The 21014-nt window shown below is 31.6% G+C and overlaps 13 non-coding genes across 13 annotated transcripts; all 13 read left to right on the forward strand.

Annotated features, from left to right (window-relative positions):
• Window positions 1–1565: 1565 nt before the first annotated feature.
• On the forward strand, window positions 1566–1639 carry TRNAT-AGU (transfer RNA threonine (anticodon AGU)). The gene has a single exon. It is a non-coding gene; the product is annotated as a tRNA-Thr (tRNA).
• Window positions 1640–3084: 1445 nt separating this feature from the next.
• On the forward strand, window positions 3085–3157 carry TRNAT-UGU (transfer RNA threonine (anticodon UGU)). The gene has a single exon. It is a non-coding gene; the product is annotated as a tRNA-Thr (tRNA).
• Window positions 3158–3587: 430 nt separating this feature from the next.
• On the forward strand, window positions 3588–3661 carry TRNAT-AGU (transfer RNA threonine (anticodon AGU)). The gene has a single exon. It is a non-coding gene; the product is annotated as a tRNA-Thr (tRNA).
• Window positions 3662–5609: 1948 nt separating this feature from the next.
• TRNAT-AGU (transfer RNA threonine (anticodon AGU)) lies at window positions 5610–5683 on the forward strand. The gene has a single exon. It is a non-coding gene; the product is annotated as a tRNA-Thr (tRNA).
• Window positions 5684–7120: 1437 nt separating this feature from the next.
• On the forward strand, window positions 7121–7193 carry TRNAT-UGU (transfer RNA threonine (anticodon UGU)). The gene has a single exon. It is a non-coding gene; the product is annotated as a tRNA-Thr (tRNA).
• A 430-nt stretch (window positions 7194–7623) lies between these two features.
• TRNAT-AGU (transfer RNA threonine (anticodon AGU)) lies at window positions 7624–7697 on the forward strand. The gene has a single exon. It is a non-coding gene; the product is annotated as a tRNA-Thr (tRNA).
• Window positions 7698–9645: 1948 nt separating this feature from the next.
• On the forward strand, window positions 9646–9719 carry TRNAT-AGU (transfer RNA threonine (anticodon AGU)). The gene has a single exon. It is a non-coding gene; the product is annotated as a tRNA-Thr (tRNA).
• Window positions 9720–11671: 1952 nt separating this feature from the next.
• TRNAT-AGU (transfer RNA threonine (anticodon AGU)) lies at window positions 11672–11745 on the forward strand. Its single transcript has one exon. It is a non-coding gene; the product is annotated as a tRNA-Thr (tRNA).
• A 1445-nt stretch (window positions 11746–13190) lies between these two features.
• On the forward strand, window positions 13191–13263 carry TRNAT-UGU (transfer RNA threonine (anticodon UGU)). Its single transcript has one exon. It is a non-coding gene; the product is annotated as a tRNA-Thr (tRNA).
• A 430-nt stretch (window positions 13264–13693) lies between these two features.
• TRNAT-AGU (transfer RNA threonine (anticodon AGU)) lies at window positions 13694–13767 on the forward strand. Its single transcript has one exon. It is a non-coding gene; the product is annotated as a tRNA-Thr (tRNA).
• Window positions 13768–15719: 1952 nt separating this feature from the next.
• TRNAT-AGU (transfer RNA threonine (anticodon AGU)) lies at window positions 15720–15793 on the forward strand. The gene has a single exon. It is a non-coding gene; the product is annotated as a tRNA-Thr (tRNA).
• Window positions 15794–17745: 1952 nt separating this feature from the next.
• TRNAT-AGU (transfer RNA threonine (anticodon AGU)) lies at window positions 17746–17819 on the forward strand. Its single transcript has one exon. It is a non-coding gene; the product is annotated as a tRNA-Thr (tRNA).
• A 1948-nt stretch (window positions 17820–19767) lies between these two features.
• Window positions 19768–19841, forward strand: TRNAT-AGU (transfer RNA threonine (anticodon AGU)). The gene has a single exon. It is a non-coding gene; the product is annotated as a tRNA-Thr (tRNA).
• The last annotated feature ends 1173 nt before the right edge of the window (window positions 19842–21014 follow it).

The raw sequence follows: 21014 nt of genomic DNA on the forward strand, positions 1-21014 counted from the left end.
ACAAGTCATCTCCACAAAGTCAGCTATTCATAGTTTGTAAGATAAGTAGGTGCTGTTGTTTAGTGGTCAAAGCTTCTCTCTCATAAATAGGAAGTCCTGTTTTCAAATTTCAGCAACACTTTAGAATTAGTTCAAACTTTTAAAACTCAATTTCTTCAAGTACACATTAAATATAGTTTAAAAACAAGAGTAGTGTTCTTTTGACTTTAGAATGCTTGATCTCCAAATGAAATAAACACTTTGTGTTTTGCAGAATTTCAAAGCAATACCATAAAAGAATAGGGGAAAAGAGAATGTTAAAGAAAAGGAAAGAGACGACAAACAAATTGAAAGTTCAATTTAACTAATGCATTTTACTCACAACACATAATTTTATATTCTATAGGTAGGGTAAGTCACTCATTAAGGAAGTATTCTAAAATAAATTTGGTCTTCTAACCTATAGTGTTTGACAACAGAGTTGTATCAACTTAGAAAAGAAAATTGAAAAACAAGATTTCTATTGCACTCCATTCTGTTATCAGATCCAGTAAAGTTTGACATGCAGGTTCTGTGGCCTAGCTGGTTAAAGTGTCTTCATGGAAAACAGGAGATCCTAACTTCAACTCTTAGCAGCACCTTTCTCTTTTTTTTATAGTTAAATAACAGATTATTTTCATTAGATGAACCTTTGATATAATTTCAAAATGAAAAATTAGAATTAGCTTACTATTGAATAATTCATCTTAATACTAAATAAAATTCTGAGTATTTTCAAGATGACAGAAGCTAGACTGTGAATGTAAAATGAAGGGTATATCAAAGAGGAAGATAAATAGGAAATAAAACCATGGAGTTGAAGAGGAAAAGTGATGCAATCCTCTACAATAATAATTTGTGAAACACTCAAAAATGTAATCTACTTTTATGAGTACTTTTTAACAAAGACTTAGGTATTCTTCTTAAGTGATGGGGAATTCTTTTATGTCTAACGTAATAACACAGATAAAGAAGACTGCACAGAAGGCATTGAGAACCAATAATGGCAACTAAGTGAATTATTTAATTGCTGTAGGTCAAAGAGGTGCTGTGGCTTAGTGGTTAAAGTCCCTGTCTCTTAAACAGGAAATCCTGAGTTCTAATCTCAGCAGTACCTCAAATTTGCTCCAAACTTATAGAATTTAATTTCTTCAAGAAAATGTTAAATACAGTTTAAAAACAAGAGTAGACTCCTATTCACTTTAGAATGCTTCATCTCATAATGAAATAAGCACTTGGTATTTTTCAGAATTTCAAAGCAATACCATGCATGAATAAGGGAAATGAGAATTACAACGACCAGGAAAGAGATGAAAATTCAATTTAGAGTTGAATTTAACTAATGCATTTCACTCACAAGACATAATTCAATATATTAGAAGAACGGTAAGCCACCTCTTATGGAAGTATTTTTAAATAAATTTGGTGTTCTCACCTACAGTGTTTCAGAACCGAGTTGTGTGAACTTAGAAAAGAAAATTAAAAAAACAAAACTGATTTCTATTTCACTCCATTCAGCTAACTATTTCATAGAACTTTGTCGTGCAGGTGCTGTGGCTTAGCTGGTTAAAGCGCCTGTCTAGTAAATAGGAGATCCTGAGTTCAAATCTCAACAGCACCTTCATACTTTAATTGTTAAATTACAGATCAGTTTCCTGACATGTTCTCTTACACAATTTAAAAATGAAAAATCTGAGTCATCTTACTAATAGACAGTTCATCTTAATATTAAACAAAATTCAGAGAATTTTCATGGTAACAGAAGCAATACTTTGAATGTAAAAGGAAGAGTAAATCAAATAGGAAGGTATATAGGAACTAAAACCCTAGAGTTGAAGGCAATTGATGTATTCCTCTACAATTATTATGTGTAAACCACACAAAAATGTAATCCACTTTTCTATGTACTTTTTAACTAAAATGTAGGTATTCTTCTTAAGTGGTGGGGAATGCTTTTCTGTTCAACATTTCACCACAGATAAACAAGACTGCACTGAAGGCAGTGAGGACAAGTCATCTCCACAAAGTCAGCTATTCATAGTTTGTAAGATAAGTAGGTGCTGTTGTTTAGTGGTCAAAGCTTCTCTCTCATAAATAGGAAGTCCTGTTTTCAAATTTCAGCAACACTTTAGAATTAGTTCAAACTTTTAAAACTCAATTTCTTCAAGTAAACATTAAATATAGTTTAAAAACAAGAGTAGTGTTCTGTTGACTTTAGAATGCTTGATCTCCAAATGAAATAAACACTTTGTGTTTTGCAGAATTTCAAACCAATATCATAAAAGAATAGGGGAAAAGAGAATGTTAAAGAAAAGGAAAGAGACAACAAACAAATTGAAAGTTCAATTTAACTAATTCATTTTACTCACAACACATAATTTTATATTCTATAGCTAGGGTAAGTCACTCATTAAGGAAGTATTCTAAAATAAATGTGGTCTTCTCACCCATAGTGTTTGACAACAGAGTTGTATCAACTTAGAAAAGAAAATTGAAAAACGAGATTTCTATTGCACTCCATTCTGTTATCAGATCCAGTAAAGTTTGTGATGCAGGTTCTGTGGCCTAGGTGGTTAAAGTGTCTTTATGGAAAACAGGAGATCATAACTTCAACTCTTAGCAGCACCTTTCTCTTTTCATAGTTAAATAACAGATTATTTTCATTAGATGAACCTTTGATATAATTTAAAAATGAAAAATTTGAATCAGCTTACTATTGAACAATTCATCTTGATACTAAATAAAATTCAGAGTATTTTCAAGATGACAGAAGCTAGACTGTGAATGTAAAATGAAGGGTATATCAAAGAGGAAGATAAATAGGAAATCAAACCATGGAGTTGAAGAGGAAAAGTGATGCAATCCTCTACAATAATAATTTGTGAAACACTCAAAAATGTAATCTACTTTTATGAGTACATTTTAACAAAGACTTAGGTATTCTTCTTAAGTGATGGGGAATTATTTTATGTCTAAAGTAATAACACAGAAAAAGAAGACTCCACAGAAGGCATTGAGAACCAATAATGCAACTAAGTGAATTATTCAATCGCCTTAGGACAAAGAGGTGCTGTGGCTTAGTGGTTAAAGCGCCTGTCTTGTAAACAGGAAATCCTGAGTTCAAATCTCAGCAGTACTTCAAATTTGGTCCAAACTTATAGAATTTAATTTCTTCAAGAAAATGTTAAATACAGTTTAAAAACAAGAGTAGACTCCTATTCACTTTAGAATGCTTCATCTCATAATGAAATAAGCACTTGGTATTTTGCAGAATTTCAAAGCAATACCATGCATGAATAAGGGAAATGAGAATCACAACGACCAGGAAAGAGATGAAAATTCAATTTAGAGTTGAATTTAACTAATGCATTTCACTCACAAGACATAATTCAATATATTAGAAGAACGGTAAGCCACCTCTTATGGAAGTATTTTAAAATAAATTTGGTGTTCTCACCTACAGTGTTCCAGAACCGAGTTGTGTGAACTTAGAAAAGAAAATTAAAAAAACAAAACTGATTTCTATTTCACTCCATTCAGCTAACTATTTCAATAAACTTTGTCACACAGGTGCTGTGGCTTAGCTGGTTAAAGCGCCTGTCTAGTAAACAGGAGATCCTGAGTTCAAATCTCAGCAGCACCTTCATATTTTAATTGTTAAATTACAGATCAGTTTCCTGACATGTTCTCTAACACAATTTAAAAATGAAAAATCTGAGTCATCTTACTAATAGACAGTTCATCTTAATATTAAACAAAATTCAGAGAATTTTCATGGTAACAGAAGCAATACTTTGTAAAAGGAAGAGTAAATCAAATAGGAAGGTATATATGAACTAAAACCCTAGAGTTGAAGGCAATTGATGTATTCCTCTACAATTATTATGTGTAAACCACACAAAAATGTAATCCACTTTTCTATGTACTTTTTAACTAAAATGTAGGTATTCTTCTTAAGTGGTGGGGAATGCTTTTCTGTTCAACATTTCACCACAGATAAACAAGACTGCACTGAAGGCAGTGAGGACAAGTCATCTCCACAAAGTCAGCTATTCATAGTTTGTAAGATAAGTAGGTGCTGTTGTTTAGTGGTCAAAGCTTCTCTCTCATAAATAGGAAGTCCTGTTTTCAAATTTCAGCAACACTTTAGAATTAGTTCAAACTTTTAAAACTCAATTTCTTCAAGTACACATTAAATATAGTTTAAAAACAAGAGTAGTGTTCTTTTGACTTTAGAATGCTTGATCTCCAAATGAAATAAACACTTTGTGTTTTGCAGAATTTCAAAGCAATACCATAAAAGAATAGGGGAAAAGAGAATGTTAAAGAAAAGGAAAGAGACGACAAACAAATTGAAAGTTCAATTTAACTAATGCATTTTACTCACAACACATAATTTTATATTCTATAGGTAGGGTAAGTCACTCATTAAGGAAGTATTCTAAAATAGATTTGGTCTTCTAACCTATAGTGTTTGACAACAGAGTTGTATCAACTTAGAAAAGAAAATTGAAAAACAATATTTCTATTGCACTCCATTCTGTTATCAGATCCAGTAAAGTTTGACATGCAGGTTCTGTGGCCTAGCTGGTTAAAGTGTCTTTATGGAAAACAGGAGATCCTAACTTCAACTCTTAGCAGCACCTTTCTCTTTTTTTTATAGTTAAATAACAGATTATTTTCATTAGATGAACCTTTGATATAATTTCAAAATGAAAAATTAGAATTAGCTTACTATTGAATAATTCATCTTAATACTAAATAAAATTCAGAGTATTTTCAAGATGACAGAAGCTAGACTGTGAATGTAAAATGAAGGGTATATCAAAGAGGAAGATAAATAGGAAATAAAACCATGGAGTTGAAGAGGAAAAGTGATGCAATCCTCTACAATAATAATTTGTGAAACACTCAAAAATGTAATCTACTTTTATGAGTACTTTTTAACAAAGACTTAGGTATTCTTCTTAAGTGATGGGGAATTCTTTTATGTCTAACGTAATAACACAGATAAAGAAGACTGCACAGAAGGCATTGAGAACCAATAATGGCAACTAAGTGAATTATTTAATTGCTGTAGGTCAAAGAGGTCCTGTGGCTTACTGGTTAAAGTCCCTGTCTTTTAAACAGGAAATCCTGAGTTCAAATCTCAGCAGTACCTCAAATTTGCTCCAAACTTATAGAATTTAATTTCTTCAAGAAAATGTTAAATACAGTTTAAAAACAAGAGTAGACTCCTATTCACTTTAGAATGCTTCATCTCATAATGAAATAAGCACTTGGTATTTTTCAGAATTTCAAAGCAATACCATGCATGAATAAGGGAAATGAGAATTACAACGACCAGGAAAGAGATGAAAATTCAATTTAGAGTTGAATTTAACGAATGCATTTCACTCACAAGACATAATTCAATATATTAGAAGAACGGTAAGCCACCTCTTATGGAAGTATTTTTAAATAAATTTGGTGTTCTCACCTACAGTGTTTCAGAACCGAGTTGTGTGAACTTAGAAAAGAAAATTAAAAAAAGAAAACTGATTTCTATTTCACTCCATTCAGCTAACTATTTCATAGAACTTTGTCATGCAGGTGCTGTGGCTTAGCTGGTTAAAGCGCCTGTCTAGTAAATAGGAGATCCAGAGTTCAAATCTCAGCAGCACCTTCATACTTTAATTGTTAAATTACAGATCAGTTTCCTGACATGTTCTCTTACACAATTTAAAAATGAAAAATCTGAGTCATCTTACTAATAGACAGTTCATCTTAATATTAAACAAAATTCAGAGAATTTTCATGGTAACAGAAGCAATACTTTGAATGTAAAAGGAAGAGTAAATCAAATAGGAAGGTATATAGGAACTAAAACCCTAGAGTTGAAGGCAATTGATGTATTCCTCTACAATTATTATGTGTAAACCACACAAAAATGTAATCCACTTTTCTAAGTACTTTTTAACTAAAATGTAGGTATTCTTCTTAAGTGGTGGGGAATGCTTTTCTGTTCAACATTTCACCACAGATAAACAAGACTGCACTGAAGGCAGTGAGGACAAGTCATCTCCACAAAGTCAGCTATTCATAGTTTGTAAGATAAGTAGGTGCTGTTGTTTAGTGGTCAAAGCTTCTCTCTCATAAATAGGAAGTCCTGTTTTCAAATTTCAGCAACACTTTAGAATTAGTTCAAACTTTTAAAACTCAATTTCTTCAAGTAAACATTAAATATAGTTTAAAAACAAGAGTAGTGTTCTGTTGACTTTAGAATGCTTGATCTCCAAATGAAATAAACTTGCAGAATTTCAAACCAATATCATAAAAGAATAGGGGAAAAGAGAATGTTAAAGAAAAGGAAAGAGACAACAAACAAATTGAAAGTTCAATTTAACTAATGCATTTTACTCACAACACATAATTTTATATTCTATAGCTAGGGTAAGTCACTCATTAAGGAAGTATTCTAAAATAAATTTGGTCTTCTCACCCATAGTGTTTGATAACAGAGTTGTATCAACTTAGAAAAGAAAATTGAAAAACGAGATTTCTATTGCACTCCATTCTGTTATCAGATCCAGTAAAGTTTGTGATGCAGGTTCTGTGGCCTAGGTGGTTAAAGTGTCTTTATGGAAAACAGGAGATCATAACTTCAACTCTTAGCAGCACCTTTCTCTTTTCATAGTTAAAAATAACAGATTATTTTCATTAGATGAACCTTTGATATAATTTAAAAATGAAAAATTTGAATCAGCTTACTATTGAACAATTCATCTTGATACCAAATAAAATTCAGAGTATTTTCAAGATGACAGAAGCTAGACTGTGAATGTAAAATGAAGGGTATATCAAAGAGGAAGATAAATAGGAAATCAAACCATGGAGTTGAAGAGGAAAAGTGATGCAATCCTCTACAATAATAATTTGTGAAACACTCAAAAATGTAATCTACTTTTATGAGTACATTTTAACAAAGACTTAGGTATTCTTCTTAAGTGATGGGGAATTATTTTATGTCTAAAGTAATAACACAGAAAAAGAAGACTCCACAGAAGGCATTGAGAACCAATAATGCAACTAAGTGAATTATTCAATCGCCTTAGGACAAAGAGGTGCTGTGGCTTAGTGGTTAAAGCGCCTGTCTTGTAAACAGGAAATCCTGAGTTCAAATCTCAGCAGTACCTCAAATTTGGTCCAAACTTATAGAATTTAATTTCTTCAAGAAAATGTTAAATACAGTTTAAAAACAAGAGTAGACTCCTATTCACTTTAGAATGCTTCATCTCATAATGAAATAAGCACTTGGTATTTTGCAGAATTTCAAAGCAATACCATGCATGAATAAGGGAAATGAGAATTACAACGACCAGGAAAGAGATGAAAATTCAATTTAGAGTTGAATTTAACTAATGCATTTCACTCACAAGACATAATTCAATATATTAGAAGAACGGTAAGCCACCTCTTATGGAAGTATTTTTAAATAAATTTGGTGTTCTCACCTACAGTGTTCCAGAACCGAGTTGTGTGAACTTAGAAAAGAAAATTAAAAAAACAAAACTGATTTCTATTTCACTCCATTCAGCTAACTATTTCAATAAACTTTGTCACACAGGTGCTGTGGCTTAGCTGGTTAAAGCGCCTGTCTAGTAAACAGGAGATCCTGAGTTCAAATCTCAGCAGCACCTTCATATTTTAATTGTTAAATTACAGATCAGTTTCCTGACATGTTCTCTAACACAATTTAAAAATGAAAAATCTGAGTCATCTTACTAATAGACAGTTCATCTTAATATTAAACAAAATTCAGAGAATTTTCATGGTAACAGAAGCAATACTTTGAATGTAAAAGGAAGAGTAAATCAAATAGGAAGGTATATATGAACTAAAACCCTAGAGTTGAAGGCAATTGATGTATTCCTCTACAATTATTATGTGTAAACCACTCAAAAATGTAATCCACTTTTCCAAGTACTTTTTAACTAAAATGTAGGTATTCTTCTTAAGTGGTGGGGAATGCTTTTCTGTTCAACATTTCACCACAGATAACCAAGACTGCACTGAAGGCAGTGAGGACAAGTCATCTCCACAAAGTCAGCTATTCATATTTTGTAAGATAAGTAGGTGCTGTTGTTTAGTGGTCAAAGCTTCTCTCTCATAAATAGGAAGTCCTGTTTTCAAATTTCAGCAACACTTTAGAATTAGTTCAAACTTTTAAAACTCAATTTCTTCAAGTAAACATTAAATATAGTTTAAAAACAAGAGTAGTGTTCTGTTGACTTTAGAATGCTTGATCACCAAATGAAATAAACACTTTGTGTTTTGCAGAATTTCAAAGCAATACCATAAATGAATAGGGGAAAAGAGAATGTTAAAGAAAAGGAAAGAGACGACAAACAAATTGAAAGTTCAATTTAACTAATGCATTTTACTCACAACACATAATTCAATATTCTATAGGTAGGGTAAGTCACTCATTAAGGAAGTATTTTAAAATAAATGAGGTCTTCTCACCTATAGTGTTTGACAACAGAGTTGTATCAACTTAGAAAAGAAAATTGAAAAACGAGATTTCTATTGCACTCCATTCTCTTATCAGATCCAGTAAAGTTTGTCATGCAGGTTCTGTGGCCTAGGTGGTTAAAGTGTCTTTATGGAAAACAGGAGATCCTAACTTCAACTCTTAGCAGCACCTTTCTCTTTTCATAGTTAAATAACAGATTATTTTCATTAGATGAACCTTTGATATAATTTCAAAATGAAAAATTAGAATTAGCTTACTATTGAACAATTCATCTTAATACTAAATAAAATTCAGAGTATTTTCAAGATGACAGAAGCTAGACTGTGAATGTAAAATGAAGGGTATATCAAAGAGGAAGATAAATAGGAAATAAAACCATGGAGTTGAAGAGGAAAAGTGATGCAATCCTCTACAATAATAATTTGTGAAACACTCAAAAATGTAATCTACTTTTATGAGTACTTTTTAACAAAGACTTAGGTATTCTTCTTAAGTGATGGGGAATTATTTTATGTCTAACGTAATAACACAGATAAAGAAGACTGCACAGAAGGCATTGAGAACCAATAATAGCAACTAAGTGAATTATTCAATTGCAGTAGGGCAAAGAGGTGCTGTGGCTTAGTGGTTAAAGCGCCTGTCTCGTAAACAAGAAATCCTGATTTCAAATCTCAGCAGTACCTCAAATTTGCTCCAAACTTATAGAATTTAATTTCTTCAAGAAAATGTTAAATACAGTTTAAAAACAAGAGTAGACTCCTATTCACTTTAGAATGCTTCATCTCATAATGAAATAAGCACTTGGTATTTGCAGAATTTCAAAGCAATACAATGCATGAATAAGGGAAATGAGAATTACAACGACCAGGAAAGAGATGAAAATTCAATTTAGAGTTGAATTTAACTAATGCATTTCACTCACAAGACATAATTCAATATTCTAGAAGAACGGTAAGCCACCTCTTATGGAAGTATTTTTAAATAAATTTGGTGTTCTCACCTACAGTGTTTCAGAACAGAGTTGTGTGAACTTAGAAAAGAAAACTAAAAAAACAAAACTGATTTCTATTTCACTCCATTCAGCTAACTATTTCATAGAACTTTGTCATGCAGGTGCTGTGGCTTAGCTGGTTAAAGTGCCTGTCTAGTAAACAGGAGATCCTGAGTTCAAATCTCAGCAGCACCTTCATATTTTAATTGTTAAATTACAGATCAGTTTCCTGACATGTTCACTTACACAATTTAAAAATGAAAAATCTGAGTCATCTTACTAATAGACAGTTCATCTTAATATTAAACAAAATTCAGAGAATTTTCATGGTAACAGAAGCAATACTTTGAATGTAAAAGGAAGAGTAAATCAAATAGGAAGGTATATATGAACTAAAACCCTAGAGTTGAAGGCAATTGATGTATTCCTCTACAATTATTATGTGTAAACCACACAAAAATGTAATCCACTTTTCTAAGTACTTTTTAACTAAAATGTAGGTATTCCTCTTAAGTGGTGGGGAATGCTTTTCTGTTCAACATTTCACCACAGATAAACAAGACTGCACTGAAGGCAGTGAGGACAAGTCATCTCCACAAAGTCAGCTATTCATAGTTTGTAAGATAAGTAGGTGCTGTTGTTTAGTGGTCAAAGCTTCTCTCTCATAAATAGGAAGTCCTTTTTTCAAATTTCAGCAACACTTTAGAATTAGTTCAAACTTTTAAAACTCAATTTCTTCAAGTACACATTAAATATAGTTTAAAAACAAGAGTAGTGTTCTTTTGACTTTAGAATGCTTGATCTCCAAATGAAATAAACACTTTGTGTTTTGCAGAATTTCAAAGCAATACCATAAAAGAATAGGGGAAAAGAGAATGTTAAAGAAAAGGAAAGAGACGACAAACAAATTGAAAGTTCAATTTAACTAATGCATTTTACTCACAACACATAATTTTATATTCTATAGGTAGGGTAAGTCACTCATTAAGGAAGTATTCTAAAATAAATTTGGTCTTCTAACCTATAGTGTTTGACAACAGAGTTGTATCAACTTAGAAAAGAAAATTGAAAAACAAGATTTCTATTGCACTCCATTCTGTTATCAGATCCAGTAAAGTTTGACATGCAGGTTCTGTGGCCTAGCTGGTTAAAGTGTCTTCATGGAAAACAGGAGATCCTAACTTCAACTCTTAGCAGCACCTTTCTCTTTTTTTTATAGTTAAATAACAGATTATTTTCATTAGATGAACCTTTGATATAATTTCAAAATGAAAAATTAGAATTAGCTTACTATTGAATAATTCATCTTAATACTAAATAAAATTCTGAGTATTTTCAAGATGACAGAAGCTAGACTGTGAATGTAAAATGAAGGGTATATCAAAGAGGAAGATAAATAGGAAATAAAACCATGGAGTTGAAGAGGAAAAATGATGCAATCCTCTACAATAATAATTTGTGAAACACTCAAAAATGTAATCTACTTTTATGAGTACTTTTTAACAAAGACTTAGGTATTCTTCTTAAGTGATGGGGAATTCTTTTATGTCTAACGTAATAACACAGATAAAGAAGACTGCACAGAAGGCATTGAGAACCAATAATGGCAACTAAGTGAATTATTTAATTGCTGTAGGTCAAAGAGGTGCTGTGGCTTAGTGGTTAAAGTCCCTGTCTCTTAAACAGGAAATCCTGAGTTCAAATCTCAGCAGTACCTCAAATTTGCACCAAACTTATAGAATTTAATTTCTTCAAGAAAATGTTAAATACAGTTTAAAAACAAGAGTAGACTCCTATTCACTTTAGAATGCTTCATCTCATAATGAAATAAGCACTTGGTATTTTTCAGAATTTCAAAGCAATACCATGCATGAATAAGGGAAATGAGAATTCCAACGACCAGGAAAGAGATGAAAATTCAATTTAGAGTTGAATTTAACTAATGCATTTCACTCACAAGACATAATTCAATATATTAGAAGAACGGTAAGCCACCTCTTATGGAAGTATTTTTAAATAAATTTGGTGTTCTCACCTACAGTGTTTCAGAACCGAGTTGTGTGAACTTAGAAAAGAAAATTAAAAAAACAAAACTGATTTCTATTTCACTCCATTCAGCTAACTATTTCATAGAACTTTGTCATGCAGGTGCTGTGGCTTAGATGGTTAAAGCGCCTGTCTAGTAAATAGGAGATCCTGAGTTCAAATCTCAGCAGCACCTTCATACTTTAATTGTTAAATTACAGATCAGTTTCCTGACATGTTCTCTTACACAATTTAAAAATGAAAAATCTGAGTCATCTTACTAATAGACAGTTCATCTTAATATTAAACAAAATTCAGAGAATTTTCATGGTAACAGAAGCAATACTTTGAATGTAAAAGGAAGAGTAAATCAAATAGGAAGGTATATAGGAACTAAAACCCTAGAGTTGAAGGCAATTGATGTATTCCTCTACAATTATTATGTGTAAACCACACAAAAATGTAATCCACTTTTCTAAGTACTTTTTAACTAAAATGTAGGTATTCTTCTTAAGTGGTGGGGAATGCTTTTCTGTTCAACATTTCACCACAGATAAACAAGACTGCACTGAAGGCAGTGAGGACAAGTCATCTCCACAAAGTCAGCTATTCGTAGTTTGTAAGATAAGTAGGTGCTGTTGTTTAGTGGTCAAAGCTTCTCTCTCATAAATAGGAAGTCCTGTTTTCAAATTTCAGCAACATTTTAGAATTAGTTCAAACTTTTAAAACTCAATTTCTTCAAGTAAACATTAAATATAGTTTAAAAACAAGAGTAGTGTTCTGTTGACTTTAGAATGCTTGATCTCCAAATGAAATAAACACTTTGTGTTTTGCAGAATTTCAAACCAATATCATAAAAGAATAGGGGAAAAGAGAATGTTAAAGAAAAGGAAAGAGACAACAAACAAATTGAAAGTTCAATTTAACTAATTCATTTTACTCACAACACATAATTTTATATTCTATAGCTAGGGTAAGTCACTCATTAAGGAAGTATTCTAAAATAAATGTGGTCTTCTCACCCATAGTGTTTGACAACAGAGTTGTATCAACTTAGAAAAGAAAATTGAAAAACGAGATTTCTATTGCACTCCATTCTGTTATCAGATCCAGTAAAGTTTGTGATGCAGGTTCTGTGGCCTAGGTGGTTAAAGTGTCTTTATGGAAAACAGGAGATCATAACTTCAACTCTTAGCAGCACCTTTCTCTTTTCATAGTTAAATAACAGATTATTTTCATTAGATGAACCTTTGATATAATTTAAAAATGAAAAATTTGAATCAGCTTACTATTGAACAATTCATCTTGATACTAAATAAAATTCAGAGTATTTTCAAGATGACAGAAGCTAGACTGTGAATGTAAAATGAAGGGTATATCAAAGAGGAAGATAAATAGGAAATCAAACCATGGAGTTGAAGAGGAAAAGTGATGCAATCCTCTACAATAATAATTTGTGAAACACTCAAAAATGTAATCTACTTTTATGAGTACATTTTAACAAAGACTTAGGTATTCTTCTTAAGTGATGGGGAATTATTTTATGTCTAAAGTAATAACACAGAAAAAGAAGACTCCACAGAAGGCATTGAGAACCAATAATGCAACTAAGTGAATTATTCAATCGCCTTAGGACAAAGAGGTGCTGTGGCTTAGTGGTTAAAGCGCCTGTCTTGTAAACAGGAAATCCTGAGTTCAAATCTCAGCAGTACTTCAAATTTGGTCCAAACTTATAGAATTTAATTTCTTCAAGAAAATGTTAAATACAGTTTAAAAACAAGAGTAGACTCCTATTCACTTTAGAATGCTTCATCTCATAATGAAATAAGCACTTGGTATTTTGCAGAATTTCAAAGCAATACCATGCATGAATAAGGGAAATGAGAATCACAACGACCAGGAAAGAGATGAAAATTCAATTTAGAGTTGAATTTAACTAATGCATTTCACTCACAAGACATAATTCAATATATTAGAAGAACGGTAAGCCACCTCTTATGGAAGTATTTTAAAATAAATTTGGTGTTCTCACCTACAGTGTTCCAGAACCGAGTTGTGTGAACTTAGAAAAGAAAATTAAAAAAACAAAACTGATTTCTATTTCACTCCATTCAGCTAACTATTTCAATAAACTTTGTCACACAGGTGCTGTGGCTTAGCTGGTTAAAGCGCCTGTCTAGTAAACAGGAGATCCTGAGTTCAAATCTCAGCAGCACCTTCATATTTTAATTGTTAAATTACAGATCAGTTTCCTGACATGTTCACTTACACAATTTAAAAATGAAAAATCTGAGTCATCTTACTAATAGACAGTTCATCTTAATATTAAACAAAATTCAGAGAATTTTCATGGTAACAGAAGCAATACTTTGAATGTAAAAGGAAGAGTAAATCAAATAGGAAGGTATATATGAACTAAAACCCTAGAGTTGAAGGCAATTGATGTATTCCTCTACAATTATTATGTGTAAACCACACAAAAATGTAATCCACTTTTCTAAGTACTTTTTAACTAAAATGTAGGTATTCCTCTTAAGTGGTGGGGAATGCTTTTCTGTTCAACATTTCACCACAGATAAACAAGACTGCACTGAAGGCAGTGAGGACAAGTCATCTCCACAAAGTCAGCTATTCATAGTTTGTAAGATAAGTAGGTGCTGTTGTTTAGTGGTCAAAGCTTCTCTCTCATAAATAGGAAGTCCTTTTTTCAAATTTCAGCAACACTTTAGAATTAGTTCAAACTTTTAAAACTCAATTTCTTCAAGTACACATTAAATATAGTTTAAAAACAAGAGTAGTGTTCTTTTGACTTTAGAATGCTTGATCTCCAAATGAAATAAACACTTTGTGTTTTGCAGAATTTCAAAGCAATACCATAAAAGAATAGGGGAAAAGAGAATGTTAAAGAAAAGGAAAGAGACGACAAACAAATTGAAAGTTCAATTTAACTAATGCATTTTACTCACAACACATAATTTTATATTCTATAGGTAGGGTAAGTCACTCATTAAGGAAGTATTCTAAAATAAATTTGGTCTTCTAACCTATAGTGTTTGACAACAGAGTTGTATCAACTTAGAAAAGAAAATTGAAAAACAAGATTTCTATTGCACTCCATTCTGTTATCAGATCCAGTAAAGTTTGACATGCAGGTTCTGTGGCCTAGCTGGTTAAAGTGTCTTCATGGAAAACAGGAGATCCTAACTTCAACTCTTAGCAGCACCTTTCTCTTTTTTTTATAGTTAAATAACAGATTATTTTCATTAGATGAACCTTTGATATAATTTCAAAATGAAAAATTAGAATTAGCTTACTATTGAATAATTCATCTTAATACTAAATAAAATTCTGAGTATTTTCAAGATGACAGAAGCTAGACTGTGAATGTAAAATGAAGGGTATATCAAAGAGGAAGATAAATAGGAAATAAAACCATGGAGTTGAAGAGGAAAAATGATGCAATCCTCTACAATAATAATTTGTGAAACACTCAAAAATGTAATCTACTTTTATGAGTACTTTTTAACAAAGACTTAGGTATTCTTCTTAAGTGATGGGGAATTCTTTTATGTCTAACGTAATAACACAGATAAAGAAGACTGCACAGAAGGCATTGAGAACCAATAATGGCAACTAAGTGAATTATTTAATTGCTGTAGGTCAAAGAGGTGCTGTGGCTTAGTGGTTAAAGTCCCTGTCTCTTAAACAGGAAATCCTGAGTTCAAATCTCAGCAGTACCTCAAATTTGCACCAAACTTATAGAATTTAATTTCTTCAAGAAAATGTTAAATACAGTTTAAAAACAAGAGTAGACTCCTATTCACTTTAGAATGCTTCATCTCATAATGAAATAAGCACTTGGTATTTTTCAGAATTTCAAAGCAATACCATGCATGAATAAGGGAAATGAGAATTACAACGACCAGGAAAGAGATGAAAATTCAATTTAGAGTTGAATTTAACTAATGCATTTCACTCACAAGACATAATTCAATATATTAGAAGAACGGTAAGCCACCTCTTATGGAAGTATTTTTAAATAAATTTGGTGTTCTCACCTACAGTGTTTCAGAACCGAGTTGTGTGAACTTAGAAAAGAAAATTAAAAAAACAAAACTGATTTCTATTTCACTCCATTCAGCTAACTATTTCATAGAACTTTGTCATGCAGGTGCTGTGGCTTAGATGGTTAAAGCGCCTGTCTAGTAAATAGGAGATCCTGAGTTCAAATCTCAGCAGCACCTTCATACTTTAATTGTTAAATTACAGATCAGTTTCCTGACATGTTCTCTTACACAATTTAAAAATGAAAAATCTGAGTCATCTTACTAATAGACAGTTCATCTTAATATTAAACAAAATTCAGAGAATTTTCATGGTAACAGAAGCAATACTTTGAATGTAAAAGGAAGAGTAAATCAAATAGGAAGGTATATAGGAACTAAAACCCTAGAGTTGAAGGCAATTGATGTATTCCTCTACAATTATTATGTGTAAACCACACAAAAATGTAATCCACTTTTCTAAGTACTTTTTAACTAAAATGTAGGTATTCTTCTTAAGTGGTGGGGAATGCTTTTCTGTTCAACATTTCACCACAGATAAACAAGACTGCACTGAAGGCAGTGAGGACAAGTCATCTCCACAAAGTCAGCTATTCATAGTTTGTAAGATAAGTAGGTGCTGTTGTTTAGTGGTCAAAGCTTCTCTCTCATAAATAGGAAGTCCTGTTTTCAAATTTCAGCAACACTTTAGAATTAGTTTAAACTTTTAAAACTCAATTTCTTCAAGTACACATTAAATATAGTTTAAAAACAAGAGTAGTGTTCTTTTGACTTTAGAATGCTTGATCTCCAAATGAAATAAACACTTTGTGTTTTGCAGAATTTCAAAGCAATACCATAAAAGAATAGGGGAAAAGAGAATGTTAAAGAAAAGGAAAGAGACGACAAACAAATTGAAAGTTCAATTTAACTAATGCATTTTACTCACAACACATAATTTTATATTCTATAGGTAGGGTAAGTCACTCATTAAGGAAGTATTCTAAAATAAATTTGGTCTTCTAACCTATAGTGTTTGACAACAGAGTTGTATCAACTTAGAAAAGAAAATTGAAAAACAAGATTTCTATTGCACTCCATTCTGTTATCAGATCCAGTAAAGTTTGACATGCAGGTTCTGTGGCCTAGCTGGTTAAAGTGTCTTTATGGAAAACAGGAGATCCTAACTTCAACTCTTAGCAGCACCTTTCTCTTTTTTTTATAGTTAAATAACAGATTATTTTCATTAGATGAACCTTTGATATAATTTCAAAATGAAAAATTATAATTAGCTTACTATTGAATAATTCATCTTAATACTAAATAAAATTCTGAGTATTTTCAAGATGACAGAAGCTAGACTGTGAATGTAAAATGAAGGGTATATCAAAGAGGAAGATAAATAGGAAATAAAACCATGGAGTGGAAGAGGAAAAGTGATGCAATCCTCTACAATAATAATTTGTGAAACACTCAAAAATGTAATCTACTTTTATGAGTACTTTTTAACAAAGACTTAGGTATTCTTCTTAAGTGATGGGGAATTCTTTTATGTCTAACGTAATAACACAGATAAAGAAGACTGCACAGAAGGCATTGAGAACCAATAATGGCAACTAAGTGAATTATTTAATTGCTGTAGGGCAAAGAGGTGCTGTGGCTTAGTGGTTAAAGTCCCTGTCTCTTAAACAGGAAATCCTGAGTTCAAATCTCAGCAGTACCTCAAATTTGCTCCACACTTATAGAATTTAATTTCTTCAAGAAAATGTTAAATACAGTTTAAAAACAAGAGTAGACTCCTATTCACTTTAGAATGCTTCATCCCATAATGAAATAAGCACTTGGTATTTTTCAGAATTTCAAAGCAATACCATGCATGAATAAGGGAAATGAGAATTACAACGACCAGGAAAGAGATGAAAATTCAATTTAGAGTTCAATTTAACTAATGCATTTCACTCACAAGACATAATTCAATATATTAGAAGAACGGTAAGCCACCTCTTATGGAAGTATTTTTAAATAAATTTGGTGTTCTCACCTACAGTGTTTCAGAACCGAGTTGTGTGAACTTAGAAAAGAAAATTAAAAAAACAAAACTGATTTCTATTTCACTCCATTCAGCTAACTATTTCATAGAACTTTGTCATGCAGGTGCTGTGGCTTAGCTGGTTAAAGCGCCTGTTTAGTAAACAGGAGGTCCTGAGTTCAAATCTCAGCAGCACCTTCATATTTTAATTGTTAAATTACAGATCAGTTTCCTGACATGTTCACTTACACAATTTAAAAATGAAAAATCTGAGTCATCTTACTAATAGACAGTTCATCTTAATATTAAACAAAATTCAGAGAATTTTCATGGTAACAGAAGCAATACTTTGAATGTAAAAGGAAGAGTAAATCAAATAGGAAGGTATATATGAACTAAAACCCTAGAGTTGAAGGCAATTGATGTATTCCTCTACAATTATTATGTGTAAACCACACAAAAATGTAATCCACTTTTCTAAGTACTTTTTAACTAAAATGTAGGTATTCTTCTTAAGTGGTGGGGAATGCTTTTCTGTTCAACATTTCACCACAGATAAACAAGTCTGCACTGAAGGCAGTGAGGACAAGTCATCTCCACAAAGTCAGCTATTCATAGTTTGTAAGATAAGTAGGTGCTGTTGTTTAGTGGTCAAAGCTTCTCTCTCATAAATAGGAAGTCCTGTTTTCAAATTTCAGCAACACTTTAGAATTAGTTCAAACTTTTAAAACTCAATTTCTTCAAGTAAACATTAAATATAGTTTAAAAACAAGAGTAGTGTTCTGTTGACTTTAGAATGCTTGATCTCCAAATGAAATAAACACTTTGTGTTTTGCAGAATTTCAAACCAATATCATAAAAGAATAGGGGAAAAGAGAATGTTAAAGAAAAGGAAAGAGACAACAAACAAATTGAAAGTTCAATTTAACTAATGCATTTTACTCACAACACATAATTCAATATTCTATAGGTAGGGTAAGTCACTCATTAAGGAAGTATTTTAAAATAAATGAGGTCTTCTCACCTATAGTGTTTGACAACAGAGTTGTATCAACTTAGAAAAGAAAATTGAAAAACGAGATTTCTATTGCACTCCATTCTCTTATCAGATCCAGTAAAGTTTGTCATGCAGGTTCTGTGGCCTAGGTGGTTAAAGTGTCTTTATGGAAAACAGGAGATCCTAACTTCAACTCTTAGCAGCACCTTTCTCTTTTCATAGTTAAATAACAGATTATTTTCATTAGATGAACCTTTGATATAATTTCAAAATGAAAAATTAGAATTAGCTTACTATTGAACAATTCATCTTAATACTAAATAAAATTCAGAGTATTTTCAAGATGACAGAAGCTAGACTGTGAATGTAAAATGAAGGGTATATCAAAGAGGAAGATAAATAGGAAATAAAACCATGGAGTTGAAGAGGAAAAGTGATGCAATCCTCTACAATAATAATTTGTGAAACACTCAAAAATGTAATCTACTTTTATGAGTACTTTTTAACAAAGACTTAGGTATTCTTCTTAAGTGATGGGGAATTATTTTATGTCTAACGTAATAACACAGATAAAGAAGACTGCACAGAAGGCATTGAGAACCAATAATAGCAACTAAGTGAATTATTCAATTGCAGTAGGGCAAAGAGGTGCTGTGGCTTAGTGGTTAAAGCGCCTGTCTCGTAAACAAGAAATCCTGATTTCAAATCTCAGCAGTACCTCAAATTTGCTCCAAACTTATAGAATTTAATTTCTTCAAGAAAATGTTAAATACAGTTTAAAAACAAGAGTAGACTCCTATTCACTTTAGAATGCTTCATCTCATAATGAAATAAGCACTTGGTATTTGCAGAATTTCAAAGCAATACAATGCATGAATAAGGGAAATGAGAATTACAACGACCAGGAAAGAGATGAAAATTCAATTTAGAGTTGAATTTAACTAATGCATTTCACTCACAAGACATAATTCAATATTCTAGAAGAACGGTAAGCCACCTCTTATGGAAGTATTTTTAAATAAATTTGGTATTCTCACCTACAGTGTTTCAGAACAGAGTTGTGTGAACTTAGAAAAGAAAACTAAAAAAACAAAACTGATTTCTATTTCACTCCATTCAGCTAACTATTTCATAGAACTTTGTCATGCAGGTGCTGTGGCTTAGCTGGTTAAAGTGCCTGTCTAGTAAACAGGAGATCCTGAGTTCAAATCTCAGCAGCACCTTCATATTTTAATTGTTAAATTACAGATCAGTTTCCTGACATGTTCACTTACACAATTTAAAAATGAAAAATCTGAGTCATCTTACTAATAGACAGTTCATCTTAATATTAAACAAAATTCAGAGAATTTTCATGGTAACAGAAGCAATACTTTGAATGTAAAAGGAAGAGTAAATCAAATAGGAAGGTATATATGAACTAAAACCCTAGAGTTGAAGGCAATTGATGTATTCCTCTACAATTATTATGTGTAAACCACACAAAAATGTAATCCACTTTTCTAAGTACTTTTTAACTAAAATGTAGGTATTCCTCTTAAGTGGTGGGGAATGCTTTTCTGTTCAACATTTCACCACAGATAAACAAGACTGCACTGATGGCAGTGAGGACAAGTCATCTCCACAAAGTCAGCTATTCATAGTTTGTAAGATAAGTAGGTGCTGTTGTTTAGTGGTCAAAGCTTCTCTCTCATAAATAGGAAGTCCTTTTTTCAAATTTCAGCAACACTTTAGAATTAGTTCAAACTTTTAAAACTCAATTTCTTCAAGTACACATTAAATATAGTTTAAAAACAAGAGTAGTGTTCTTTTGACTTTAGAATGCTTGATCTCCAAATGAAATAAACACTTTGTGTTTTGCAGAATTTCAAAGCAATACCATAAAAGAATAGGGGAAAAGAGAATGTTAAAGAAAAGGAAAGAGACGACAAACAAATTGAAAGTTCAATTTAACTAATGCATTTTACTCACAACACATAATTTTATATTCTATAGGTAGGGTAAGTCACTCATTAAGGAAGTATTCTAAAATAAATTTGGTCTTCTAACCTATAGTGTTTGACAACAGAGTTGTATCAACTTAGAAAAGAAAATTGAAAAACAAGATTTCTATTGCACTCCATTCTGTTATCAGATCCAGTAAAGTTTGACATGCAGGTTCTGTGGCCTAGCTGGTTAAAGTGTCTTCATGGAAAACAGGAGATCCTAACTTCAACTCTTAGCAGCACCTTTCTCTTTTTTTTATAGTTAAATAACAGATTATTTTCATTAGATGAACCTTTGATATAATTTCAAAATGAAAAATTAGAATTAGCTTACTATTGAATAATTCATCTTAATACTAAATAAAATTCTGAGTATTTTCAAGATGACAGAAGCTAGACTGTGAATGTAAA

This window comes from Pleurodeles waltl, chromosome 12 (genome assembly GCF_031143425.1).
Source record: "Pleurodeles waltl isolate 20211129_DDA chromosome 12, aPleWal1.hap1.20221129, whole genome shotgun sequence".
In the NCBI taxonomy this organism is placed as follows: domain Eukaryota; kingdom Metazoa; phylum Chordata; class Amphibia; order Caudata; family Salamandridae; genus Pleurodeles; species Pleurodeles waltl.